At 35.6% G+C, this 13130-nt stretch overlaps 1 protein-coding gene across 1 annotated transcript in view; it reads left to right on the top strand.

The window, feature by feature from the left end:
* LOC120422779 (protein tiptop) overlaps positions 1–13130 on the top strand; it is a 671857-nt gene that overhangs the window by 42605 nt on the left and 616122 nt on the right. The window contains exon 2 of the mRNA XM_052708625.1: positions 10131–10165. The gene's annotated coding sequence lies outside the window, so the exon portion shown is untranslated. The remainder of the gene's footprint in view (positions 1–10130; positions 10166–13130) is intronic.

The following is a 13130-nucleotide window of genomic DNA, read 5'->3' on the forward strand; positions in this document are numbered from 1 at the left end:
TAGAGGTCGATGGTTTTTGACCTTAGATCATATCCAGATAAACTCAGGGAGATTCAGGGACTAGTCTACCGGTATGTGGTCATGTTCTGGGTCTTCTGTAGAGTCCCGGGAGGTACGACCGATGGGTCTACCGCCGTAACACGGCAGAGGTCGGTAGTTTTAGACCTCAGATCATATCCAGATAGCCTCAGGGAGGTTCAGGGACTAGTCTATCGATATGTGGAAATGTTCTGAGTCTTCTGTGGAGTCCCGGGAGGTACGTCCGATGGGTCTACCGCTGTAACACGGCAGAGGTCGGTAGTTTTAGACCTCAGATCATATCCAGATAGCCTCAGGGAGGTTCAGGGACTAGTCTACCGATATGTGGAAATGTTCTGAGTCTTCTGTGGAGTCCCGGGAGGTACGTCCGATGGGTCTACCGCCGTAACACGGCAGAGGTCGGTAGTTTTAGACCTCAGATCATATCCGGATAGCTTCAGGGAGGTTCAGGGACTAGTCTACCGGTATGTGGTGATGTTCTGGGTCTTCTGTAGAGTCCCGGGAGGTACGACCGATGGGTCTACCGCCGTAACACGGCAGAGGTCGGTGTTATTTGACCTCAGATCATATCCAGATACCTAGCGTACCTAGCCTCAAGGAGGTTCAGGGACTAGTCTACCGATATGTGGTGATGTTTTGGGTCTTCTGTAGAGTCCCAGGAGGTACGACCGATGGGTCTACCGCCGTAACAAGGTAGAGGTCGATGGTTTTTGACCTTAGATCATATCCAGATAAACTCAGGGAGATTCAGGGACTAGTCTACCGATATGTGAAGATGTTCTGGGTCTTCTATAGAGCCCCGGGAGTTACGACCGACGGGTCTACCGCCGTAACAAAGCAAAGGTCGATGGTTTTTACCTTAGATCATATCCAGATAACCTCGGGGTGGTTCAGGGACTAGTCTACCGACTTCTGGTAATGTGCTGGGTCTTCTGTAAAGTCCCGAGAGCTACGGTCAATGGGTCTACCGCCGTAACAAGGCAGAGGTCGATGGATTTTGACCTCAGATCATATCCGGATAGCCTCAGGAAGGTTCAGGGACTAGTCTACCGATGTGTGATGATGTTTTGGGTCTTCTGTAGAGTCCCGGGAATTACGGTCAATGGGTCGACCGCCGTAGCATGGCAGAGGTCAGTGGATTTTGACCTAAGATATATTCAGATAGCCTCAGGGAGATTAAGGGACTAGTCCACCGATGTGTGGTGATGTTCTGGGTCTTCTGTAGAGTTCCAGGAGTTACGGTCAATGGGTCTACCACCGAAATAAGGCAGGGGTCACTGGATTTTGATCTTAGATCATATCCGGATAGCCTCAGGACGGTTCAGGGACTAGTCTACCGATGTGTTATGATCTTTTGGGTCTTCTGTAGAGTCCCGGTAGTAACGGCCCTGAGGCTATTCGGATATGATCTGAGATCAAAAACCACAGACCTATATCTTGTTACGGCGGTAGACCCATCGGCCGTAACTCCCGGGATCTTACAAAAGACCTATCACATCGGTAGACTAGCCCCAGAACCTCCCTGAGGCTATCCGGATATGATCTGAGGTCAAAAACCTCCGACCTCTATCTTGTTACGGTGGTAGACCCAACGGCCGTAGCTCCCAAAATCTTACAAAACACCCAGAACATCACCACATATCGGTAGACTAGTCCCTTAATCTCCCTGAGGCTATCTGAATATGATCTTAGGTCAAAATCCACCGACCTCTGCCATGCTACGGCGGTCGACCCATTGACCGTAATTCCCGGGACTCTACAGAAGACCCAGAACATCATCACACATCGGTAGACTAGTCCCTGAACCTTCCTGAGGCTATCCGGATATGATCTGAGGTCAAAATCCACCGACCTCTGCCTTGTTACGGCGGTAGACCCATCAGGCGTAGTTTTCGGGACTCCACAGAAGACCCAGCACATTACCAGAAGTCGGTAGACTAGTCCCTGAACCACCCTGAGGTTATCTGGATATGATCTAAGGTCAAAAACCATCGACCTCTGCTTTGTTACGGCGGTAGACCCGTCGGTCGTAACTCCCGGGGCTCTATAGAAGACCCAGAACATCTCCACATATCGGTAGACTAGTCCCTGAACCTCCCTGAGTCTATCTGGATATGATCTAAGGTCAAAAACCATCGACCTCTGCCTTGTTACGGCGGTAGACCCATCGGTCGTACCTCCCGGGACTCTACAGAAGACCCAGAACATGACCACATACCGGTAGACTAGTCCCTGAACCTCCCTGAGGCTATCTGGATATGATCTGAGGTCAAAAAACACCGACCTCTGCCGTGTTACGGCGGTAGACCCATCGGTCGTACCTCCCGGGACTCTACAGAAGACCCAGAACATCACCACATATCGGTAGACTAGTCCCTGAACCTCCCTGAGGCTATCCGGATATGATCTGTGGTCAAAAACCACAGTCAAATCGCCTAACTCATACTTGTACGGCGTTGAACACATAGGCCTTAACTTGACGAAGTTTCGGATGACCTAGAACATCGTAAACCATGTTAATTTGGTGTAGCTGTATAGCTGATTTCATAACGATTCCAAAACAGTATAAATTTGTATAGTTTAGTTGATTTTTTATAAAAATGTAGCCCATGTCTCCCATATAGCCAAAATCCCATAAGCCCTGTACCTCGCATATGCAACTCTTGCGACAAAACCGAATCAGGTGGAATGACTCGTATATGCAATGTTGCATATGCGAGGCGCTCTTATACGAGGTTTAACTGTATGTTAAACTGTTGTACACAATCGGGGATTTTGGGGGTGGCTGGTTAAGGAGTAGGTTGTATTAGATTAGGAATTGTGAATTGAGAGCTAAAAATAGAAAAAAATAATTTCATGGCAAAAAAAAGTTCAAATAATGATTTGCAATTAAAAAAAAACAAACAAATAAATAGTTTTGGACAAAGAAACAAACGAGATCAGTTTTTTTTTTCATTTTTGCTTTAGGTCGATGCAAAGTTGTTGTCCCTCGGGTATGGCCGGGGTCAAGGGGAGGCCAAAAATTAAAAAAAATATAAAAATTGAAATAACAAGCCAAAGTCTCACCATTTGAATGCAATAAGTGTTTTAAATGCATTTTATACTAGTTCAGTTCTTTTGCAATCATTAGTTTTCAAAAAATGTATGATATGACGAAAATAAAAATTGTAGCGAAAAAAAACTTTTTGTGGTACTAAACATCGATAATTATCCAAAATTCTAAAGATTTTTAAATCAACCCAAACATTCTTAAAAATGATTCTTAACGCAGAGGGATGCGTTTTAAATTGATTTCAGCTGATTGTACTTGAATTTCCATTGAAATTTTGAAGTTTTTTTTGAAAAAATATTTTTTTGCTCCCTGATGGGCCAACTTTGAAGAGGGGCTGGGGAGGGGAAGGAGGGGAAGGGTTATAAAAACTTGAAATAAAATTTGTACCAGCCTTATAATCGAGAAATTTTTGCATTGCATGGAGTATGATTTTATTTTTGTCGGAACACATTCATAATTTTGACATGGAATGGAGATATTTTTCTTTTTCTTGAACATATTGGCGTTGTCCTTGCTTTCAAACTGAATTTTTTTTTAATTTTAAATGAAAACCTCAAATTTTTAACAAATCCGTGAAATTTCGTAAATACCGTAAAATTCTTATTAATTATATAACTAATTGTCCCTTAAAGCATTTACACATTATGTATGATGTTCAATTCATGTTATTATACATGAACATTTTTTTTATTTAAACATTTCAAAGAGAATGTGAAATATCGATATTCAAAACTGCAAAGAAAACGCCGAGCAGTTGAGTATTTTTTTAATGAATCTCTGTAAAATTTACTTAAATCAATAAACAAATTGCATTAAATGCAAGGAAAGTATGAACACAAATTCTGTTCACAAATACAGTTTTTTATTTTTTAAGAATTTTGTAAGCACAGTAAAACATTTTCTAATTTACTGCACTTATTAATATTAAATGTTGAACATGTATTATATGATATTTCAGATGATTTTTTTGAAATACAGTCCAGACTCCATTATCCGAAGGCCTATGCAAAATTTCACTTCGGATAAGAGCAATTCTCTACCAAAACCGGAATTGGATTTTATTTGTATTTTTTGATTTGGCTCAAACTTTGTGGGGGCCTTCCCTATGACCAAAGAAGCCATTTTGCATCATTAGTTTGTCCATATAAATTTCCATACAAATTTGGCAGCTGTTCATACAAAAATGGTACGTATATATTCGAAAATCTGTAACTTTTGAAGGAATTTTTTGATCAATTTGGTGTCTTCGGCAAAGTTGTAGGTATTGTTAAGGATTGTTTAGAAAAAAATAGGTACACGGAAAAAAAATTTCCCGATTTTTTTATTAACTTTTTTTTCACAAAAACTCAAATTCCCAAAATACGTATTTTTTGATTTTCGAGATTTTTTGATATGTTTTAGGGGACAAAAATCCGCAACTTTTGAGCTATAGAGAAACATGGTCAAAAAATCTGCCGCCGAGTTATGATTTTTTGAAAAACTGGTGATTTTTGGAAAAAATCGAAATTTCATACATAAAATTTTTTTGACCTCATTTTTTAATGCAAAATTGAATTTGCAATCGAAAAGTATTTTACAGAATTTTTGATAACGGGCTCCGTTTTCAAGATATAGCCACCGAAAGTTTGATTTCAGCGAAATATTTGCAATTTTTCGATTTTTAAAAATAGTGACCATGAGTGACTATTTCTACACCCAACCGGCGGTCGCATGATTTTGATGCATGGCAGCATGAAAGTATATCAGAATCTGCATGAAAACTGTCCTCATGCATTTTTTGCGATATAGGGGTATGACATTTTTGCCCGTTACCGACAATTATCGACATTACCGACGGCAGATTGATTGTATTGCAGAAAAAAAAACCTTAACAGAACGAGGATTGAACCATCAACTTCTAGGTTGCTGATCCGACACGCTACCACCGCGCCATAGACGCTTAATGAATGGTGAGGGACAGAGCGCGAACATAATGTTCTCTCTAGATTGTTGCTCGGGGACGCGCCAGCATTCTATGTGTTGGTGAGAACTGCAGATCGCTGACGTGTTTACACGCGGGCAAAAATGATCTATGGGCTTGCTGCAAAAAATGTAATAAAATATAACATTTTCTGCAGCAAATTCACTGTTGCAGATTTTGAGATATATTTTTCGTTTGGGTGTAAAAATATTTTTTTTGAAAAGTTCAGACAATTTGCTATAAAATTGTCTAAGAGACATTGAAGATTGGACCTCTGGTTGTTGAGATACAGCGGCTTAAAGAAAAAGAAACACGAAAATTGAAGTTTTCTAAGTCTCACCCAAACAGCCCACCATTTTCTAATGACGATATCTCAGCAATTAATGGTCCGATTTTCAATGTTAATACATGAAACATTCGTGAAATTTTCCGATCTTTTCAAAAAAAATATTTTGAAAAAAATTAAATCAATACTAGCATTTTTAATGGGCATAATATTCAAAGTTTGGCCCTTTTAAAATGTTAGTCTTGATTTAATTTTTTTCAAAATATTTTTTTCGAAAAGATTGGAAAATTTCACGAATGTTTCATGTATTAACATTGAAAATCGGACCATTAATTGCTGAGATATCGTCATTAGAAAATGGTGGGCTGTTTGGGTGAGACTTAGAAAACTTCAATTTTCGTGTTTCTTTTTCTTTAAGCCGCTGTATCTCAGCAACCCGATGTCCAATCTTCAATGTCTCTTAGACAATTTTATAGCAAATTTTCTGAACTGTTCAAAAAAAATATTTTTGGAAATGGTCACTCATGGTCACTATTTTTAAAAATTGAAAAACTGCAAATATTTCGCTGAAATCAAACTTTCGGTGGCTATATCTTGAAAACGGAGCCCGTTATCAAAAATTCTGTAAAATACTTTTCGATTGCAAATTCAATTTTGCATTAAAAAATGAGGTCAAAAAAATTTTATGTATGAAATTTCGATTTTTTCCAAAAATCACCAGTTTTTCAAAAAATCATAACTCGGCGGCAGATTTTTTGACCATGTTTCTCTATAGCTCAAAAGTTGCGGATTTTTGTCCCCTAAAACATATCAAAAAATCTCGAAAATCAAAAAATACGTATTTTGGGAATTTGAGTTTTTGTGAAAAAAAAGTTAATAAAAAAATCGGGAAATTTTTTTTCCGTGTACCTATTTTTTTCTAAACAATCCTTAACAATACCTACAACTTTGCCGAAGACACCAAATTGATCAAAAAATTCCTTCAAAAGTTACAGATTTTCGAATATATACGTACCATTTTTGTATGAACAGCTGCCAAATTTGTATGGAAATTTATATGGACAAACTAATGATGCAAAATGGCTTCTTTGGTCATAGGGAAGGCCCCCACAAAGTTTGAGCCAAATAAAAAAATACAAAAAATAAAAATGGTCGAAATCGGCCGGTTTTGTAGAGAATTGCTCATAATTGAATCAACTATTCAAATTTGACCTTCGGATAATCGAACTTCGGATAATCGAAACTTCGGATAATCGAGACTTCGGTTAATCCAGTCTGGACTGTACTCAAATTTCCGTTTTCCTTAAAACCATTAGCAAACAAAATTTTATATCTCTTTTTTCACATTTTTTTTAATTTCAAGATTTTAATTAAAATTCAAAAATCGCAGTAAAATAGGTTGGCTGAATCTTAAATTCTTCTTATGAAAAATTCGCAAAATTTCACGAAATTGAGCTTATTTTTTCACCGTCTTGAATTCATTGTGTCAGGAGGTAATATTTTGTTTCTCAAGAACTGCTTACTTTTTCAGTTACTTTCCAGTACACAACTATTCTGGAATATAACAATAATGCGGTAATTTCAGACAGATTTTAGAGTTTCATGAGATTGCCATGAAATTATAATGTTTTGAAATTGGCATGCCGCGTAATTTAATTGTTTTCGCCGTGAAAAATCACTAGCCTTAGTTATAAGTTCGCAGCAAAAAATCGTGCCTATCATATGAAAAAGTCGTTTAAAATATGAAAATTACATGTTGGCCGTGTCGTATGTGAGCGATCGAAAAAATTGAAATTTAAATCAGTTGTTCACAAGTTTTGATAAAAAAAACTATTTAGAGAACTTTTGTAGAAGAGCAATTCCAGCTCAAAACAGGATTTTTTCAGGTACTTTTTTCTCGACTCTCTCCGATTTCAATGAAACTTTGTAGATATGTTATTCTAGGCATATATAAGCCTTTTTTGTGTATATGGAGTCAGTTACACTCGATAATGACATTTAAGAAGGGCGTAAGTGTTTTTAATATTTTTGTATTTCGTAATTTAAATATTGCTGTAACTCATAGCCGTTGCATCGTATCAGAAAGTGGTCAAAGGCAAACTTGTAAGAAATTTGACGGGCTTTCCGAAAAAAAATACACTGAAAGAAAAAAACACGCCAATTTTATGAGATTTTTTGATTTTAAAGTCTAAAAGTCAAATTTGAAGGTGAGCCCACGATTTTTTTTTCGTTCAAAATTTTTGTGAAAATAGCCTAAGATGTTACAAAAAGACTCACGATAAATGCAGGATGGAGCAACTCACCTAAAAAAATACAAAAATCATTTACTGAAACTGTTTTTTAGAAAAGTGCTCTAAACGTCAAAATTTTCAAAAACCGAATACGAGAATCGATTCTCCAGACAATTTTACATAAGAGTCTCCATATTGACCATTGTCCAAAGTCCAATCCTTGTGAAGTTACAGCGGTTTTAAAAATAAAAATGTTGAAAAAATAGGTTTTTTTATGGTTTTTGGCAATTTCTATATGACCGACTTGATTTTTCAGTCTCGAAAATATTTTTACCGGAAAGCTCGTCCAATTTCAAAAAAGTTTGTCTTTGGCCATATTTCAATTGGATGTATGGGCTTACAGATATAAGCTAATTACATTGCTCATAACTGAAAACATAATATTTTTTCAGTGTAGTATAGTAACCTGGATAGTAAATTAGCTTATATCTTTATATGGGCTTGAAATGTGGTCAAAGACAAACATATGGGAAATTGGACGAGCTTTCCGGTAAAAATATTTTCGAGACTGAACAATCAAGTCTGTCATATAGAAATTGCCAAAAACCATCAAAAACCCTATTTTTCAACATTTTTATTTTTAAAACCGCTGTAACTTCACAAGGATTGAACTTAGGACAATGGTCAATATAGAGACTTTTATGTAAAATTGTCTGGAGAATCGATTCTCGTATTCGGTTTTTGAAAATTTTGACGTTTAGAGCACTTTTCTAAAAAACAGTTTCAGTAAATGATTTTTGTATTTTTTTAGGTGAGTTGCTCCATCCTGCATTTATCGTGAGTCTTTTTGTAACATCTTAGGCTATTTTCACAAAAATTTTGAACGAAAAAAAAATCGTGGGCTCACCTTCAAATTTGACTTTTAGACTTTAAAATCAAAAAATCTCATAAAATTGGCGTGTTTTTTTCTTTCAGTGTATTTTTTTCGGAAAGCCCGTCAAATTTCTTACAAGTTTGCCTTTGACCACTTTCTGATACGATGCAACGGCTATGAGTTACAGCAATATTTAAATTACGAAATACAAAAATATTAAAAACACTTACGCCCTTCTTAAATGTCATTATCGAGTGTAACTGACTCCATATACACAAAAAAGGCTTATATATGCCTAGAATAACATAACTACAAAGTTTCATTAAAATCGAAGAGGGTCGGGTACAACCGATTACCTATTTGACATGGAATTGCTCAGGGTGATTTTCCACATAACCTCATATAGCCGGGTTTGATCGCCAAAAATGAGCCGTGTAGAGGGTTGCCATTTTCTTCAAAGGCGGTGTCTATATTTGCTCTACAAAAAGTTTGCATCTTTTTAAAAACAAAAAAAAAAATAGAGAACAGAGGCATCGATATGTTGACACTCCCTTCGTGAGATTAAAATTTGTTTTTTTTTTTTAAATTTCTAATGGCATTTAGTATGCATAATTGACATTTCAACTTATCTGCAAAAAAACACATATTTTTATTATTACAGAAAGCAATATTAGATATGCATATCAAATTTAGTTATTTCCATTTTTTTGTTATTTGCAATGAATATTCCAATAAATTAAATCATAGATATTTGTATTCTGGTCTGATCGTCTGAATTACAAAAAAAATAATATTTTTGCAAATGAAACATCATAAATTTATGCAATTGTAAACGTGTTGAGATTTAGTTTGAATTCCCATTTATTTTAAGTTTCTTATTCATTTTCAAATCCATTTTGGTCTTTTTCACAAACCATACAAATTAGGTAACTTGAAAAATTTCAAACTTTCTACAAATTATTTTTTTATTTTTTGGAAAATTTTACAAGGAATTCGTAAAAAAATATAATGTTATCCTCAATGAATTTTACAGTTAAGATTTTAAAACGTGGTTTTGTCCCATTTTCCATATTTTTTCAATTTTTCAGTAGACTCAGAATCAACTAAACCATTGTCGAGAAACAGCAATTCAAAGATATAAACTTTTGATTAGCTTGGCAAGCACTCAACAGAGTTTTATTGTTATAAAACAAAACTTTTGTTAAATCTAGAGTAAATTTTCAAAACAATTTGTGAGTCATGAGTTTCCTATGCAAATAGGACCGATAATTCAACCGATAAATCTACGATCTCTCCGATTTTTTTCAAATATCTGGCTTATGAACCTTTTTTGATCTTTTCAAATATCAAGCCGTAATCAAAATTTTTATTTTTTTTGAAAGATCGTAAAATTTGCCAGGCTGTTGGCCCAGCATTTAGTTGTCCCATTTTGAAAGTCCAAAACTACAAAATTTATATAAAATTTACTCAGCCGTTAGATTTTTTACGAAATGGACAATGATAAACAGTATTAAAAAATCAAAAATCTTTCTTTCTCTTTCCATGAATTTGGATTAAAATGTCTATAACTTAAAATATTGATGATGAGCAAAATAAAAAAAATTACAATAATTACATGGCAAATTGAACAATAAATCCATTTTTGAATTGGTTCGATTCTAAATATTTCTGTATTATCTACTTTCCAGGACACTTACAAAGAGCAACAGTGCAGTGATTAAAAGTAAGTAATTGCTTGGAAACAAAACAAACCCTTTTTAAACACACAGCCCATTTCACTTCCACCCGGAAGCGCACGTGGCTCCTTTCGCGGAAAAAAGTCTTCTTCACACCTTCACACCATCCAAGTCGCTCCCCCTGAGTCCCATCATACCGTTTGACTTGCACTCTGGCTGCTGTTGATTTGTGGTACGCATTTTGCGGCCACATTAGCACTCCTCAACACAGAAACAAAGCACACCAACAAACCCACATACACACGCACATGTATCGAACGTATCGCGCAGACTTCACAAAATTTACGCTAAATTTTCTAAGGTTGATCATGACATAACCCCTTTTTACACAGTAAAATTAAATGTTGTGAATTTGCTTCAATTATATTTTGTATTTTTTTAACTTCTTTAATAAATTTCAAAAAGTTAGTTTTTATAAGCTGCAGGTTATTATGTCAATGATTTACTCATCTTAGTATTACGGTGTCTTTGTGCAAAATAACAAAAAACATCTGTTCTGTTTTCTGCTAAGATTGTTTTGTAAAAAAAGATTATTTTTAACAGTTTCCTACTTTTTTTGCCTTCATATACACGCATAACTCTCTCCAGCTGACTCTTTAGTCTGACGAGCCCAACGCTCGTGTGCGTATGTGTGTTTTCAACCCTTACGTCGAGCCTCTCGTTTGTGGCGGCTCCAAAACAACTTGTTGACTGCCGACACATACACACAGCCCAACATGCGTGCCGCCACGGTCGTCGTGTCAAGTGCTTCTGCTTCTTTGAGCTTGATAGATGGTGTGGGTGATGGGTGGCGTGGTGCCTGGAGAGAGCCCACCAAACGACGACGCGTGCGAACGCAAAAAGGATTAGACAGACAGGCCCTCCTCGCTCCCTTCGAAACGCGAGCTGCATGTCGGTGAGTTGTGGTTCCGCAGAAAATCACACGCAATTTACGGGGTTTATTATGATGTGGGTGGAGGGTATAGAGTGCTGTCTTGTTAGCGTAAGTGGATAAATAGTTTAATTTGATTTGAAAAATAATATTGTGACTGTGAGCCTTGCATAATGTTTTACGAATTGGGAACCAAAACAAAAAAAAAATGTTTAAACATTTTCTTATGATTGTAAATATTATATTCAAAAGTACTTTTTATTGAATAAACTTGTTTTTGAGCACGAAAGATCGGTAAAATGAAACTCAAAAACTCATGATCTGGATTATTCTGCGGAACACCTATTCCAATATTACACTTGCAGGTGTAACGTCATACGTCGAAAGACATGTAACTTTTCGTAAATGAACAAAGATTATAAACAAAACAAAATAAATTTATAAAATTAATGCTAACAAATAGATTTACAAAAAAACATATCTTCAACTGATTTGATTTCCTTTGAAAAGTTAGGAAGCGATTGTTTGCAAAACTAAAGACATCTGAAAACAATTTAAAATACGTCCCCCTGTGTTTATGATCCTTTTCAACTTATTTGGGTTATTTTAAAAAATATTAAAAGTTTTAGTAAATTTTTAATGTTCAGAACCGCAAAAATTTATTTCTCCGCGAGAAAAAAAAATCTTCGTAAAAACATAGGGGAAAATCTCTGCCAACTCACACAGCAGTTGTGTTTTACGGAAAAAAGTTTTGAAAAAGTTGGTCGTCATCGATCATGGTCGTTCATAGTCACCCGCGACAGACACGGACGACAAAACAAAGAGAAACGCAAAAAGTAACCTTTTCAAAACTTTTTTTCGTAAAATCGCGATAACTCGTGATGTTTATAAGCAAACCCCTTGTGTCTATATATCAAAATTTTTGTAATTGTCTGCTCTACAACTTTGTAGAACATTGTTACACTCTAAAAAAAACCCTGCAAAGATAGAAAAAAACACGAAATTTTAAAATGACAAATTTTGTTCTAAATGAAAAACTGAACCTTTTTGGTCAATGTAGATTCGAAAAGTACATTAAATTTCCCATAAAATGACATGTTCCAAAAAATTTTACAGTCGAAAATGGGAGAATTTTTATAACTTTTTAAAGTGTTTTTTTCGATGAAAAATACGTTTTTTCGGAATTCTGAGTAGGGTAGAGTAGTCATCAATGAGACACGGGGAACAATGATAAAATGGCTCTCACAAGTCGTAGTTTCAACCAATCAGGCTCATATTTGGGGGAAAGGTGTGTCTACTAGATATACGTCTGCCGTTATAGTGGCTTTGGTTATGGACGCTTCCTTGAAAAGTTATTCATAAATGTTTGATTCTGGGGTGTAAAAGTAAATTATGGACAAAAATTACTTTTTCGCTCGTAGGCTGCCATTAACACTAAAACTAATATTTCTTCAAATTTCTTTCGACGTTCCATAGGGATTAAGTTGGGCTACAATGTCCTTTCATTAGGTTTGGCCAAAATTTAGAATATACCCAGTATCCAGGACTGTCTCATTGTTCCCCACTCATTTCAGCTCATGGGTAACAATGAGACACTTTGATTTTTCTTCATTAAACTTTTCAATATCTATGGAAATCTTTCAAAACATGAATTAAAAGTGATTTTTGGCATATTTATAGAATTTTAACTTCATTTAACCAAAAATACAAAGTTATTTGGTATAAATATACGAATTTTACAAAATTTAAATACTTTTTAGTATAACTTTTGTTAATTAAAGTTTCATGTTGGCAAAATTGTTCTAAAATGTTCAAGGCAAGTTACCTGCAATGGAACAATAAAAAAAACATGATGTTTTACTAGAATAATTTTGATTTTCGTATTGTGTCTCATTGTTCCCCAGCTGTCTCATTGTTCCTGCCAAGTGCGTCTACAATGAGACAGTTGAATATTTCAGGCTGTAGATGTCGGATCGATCTCATATGTTGGTCAATGTTAGAACACATTAAAAGAAAGAAAATGTAACAAAAAGCTCATTAAAACATGCTGATGAAAAAATTAGAAAAATCATTGAAAGTTG

This window comes from Culex pipiens, chromosome 2 (genome assembly GCF_016801865.2).
Source record: "Culex pipiens pallens isolate TS chromosome 2, TS_CPP_V2, whole genome shotgun sequence".
NCBI classification, from domain to species: Eukaryota; Metazoa; Arthropoda; class Insecta; order Diptera; family Culicidae; genus Culex; species Culex pipiens.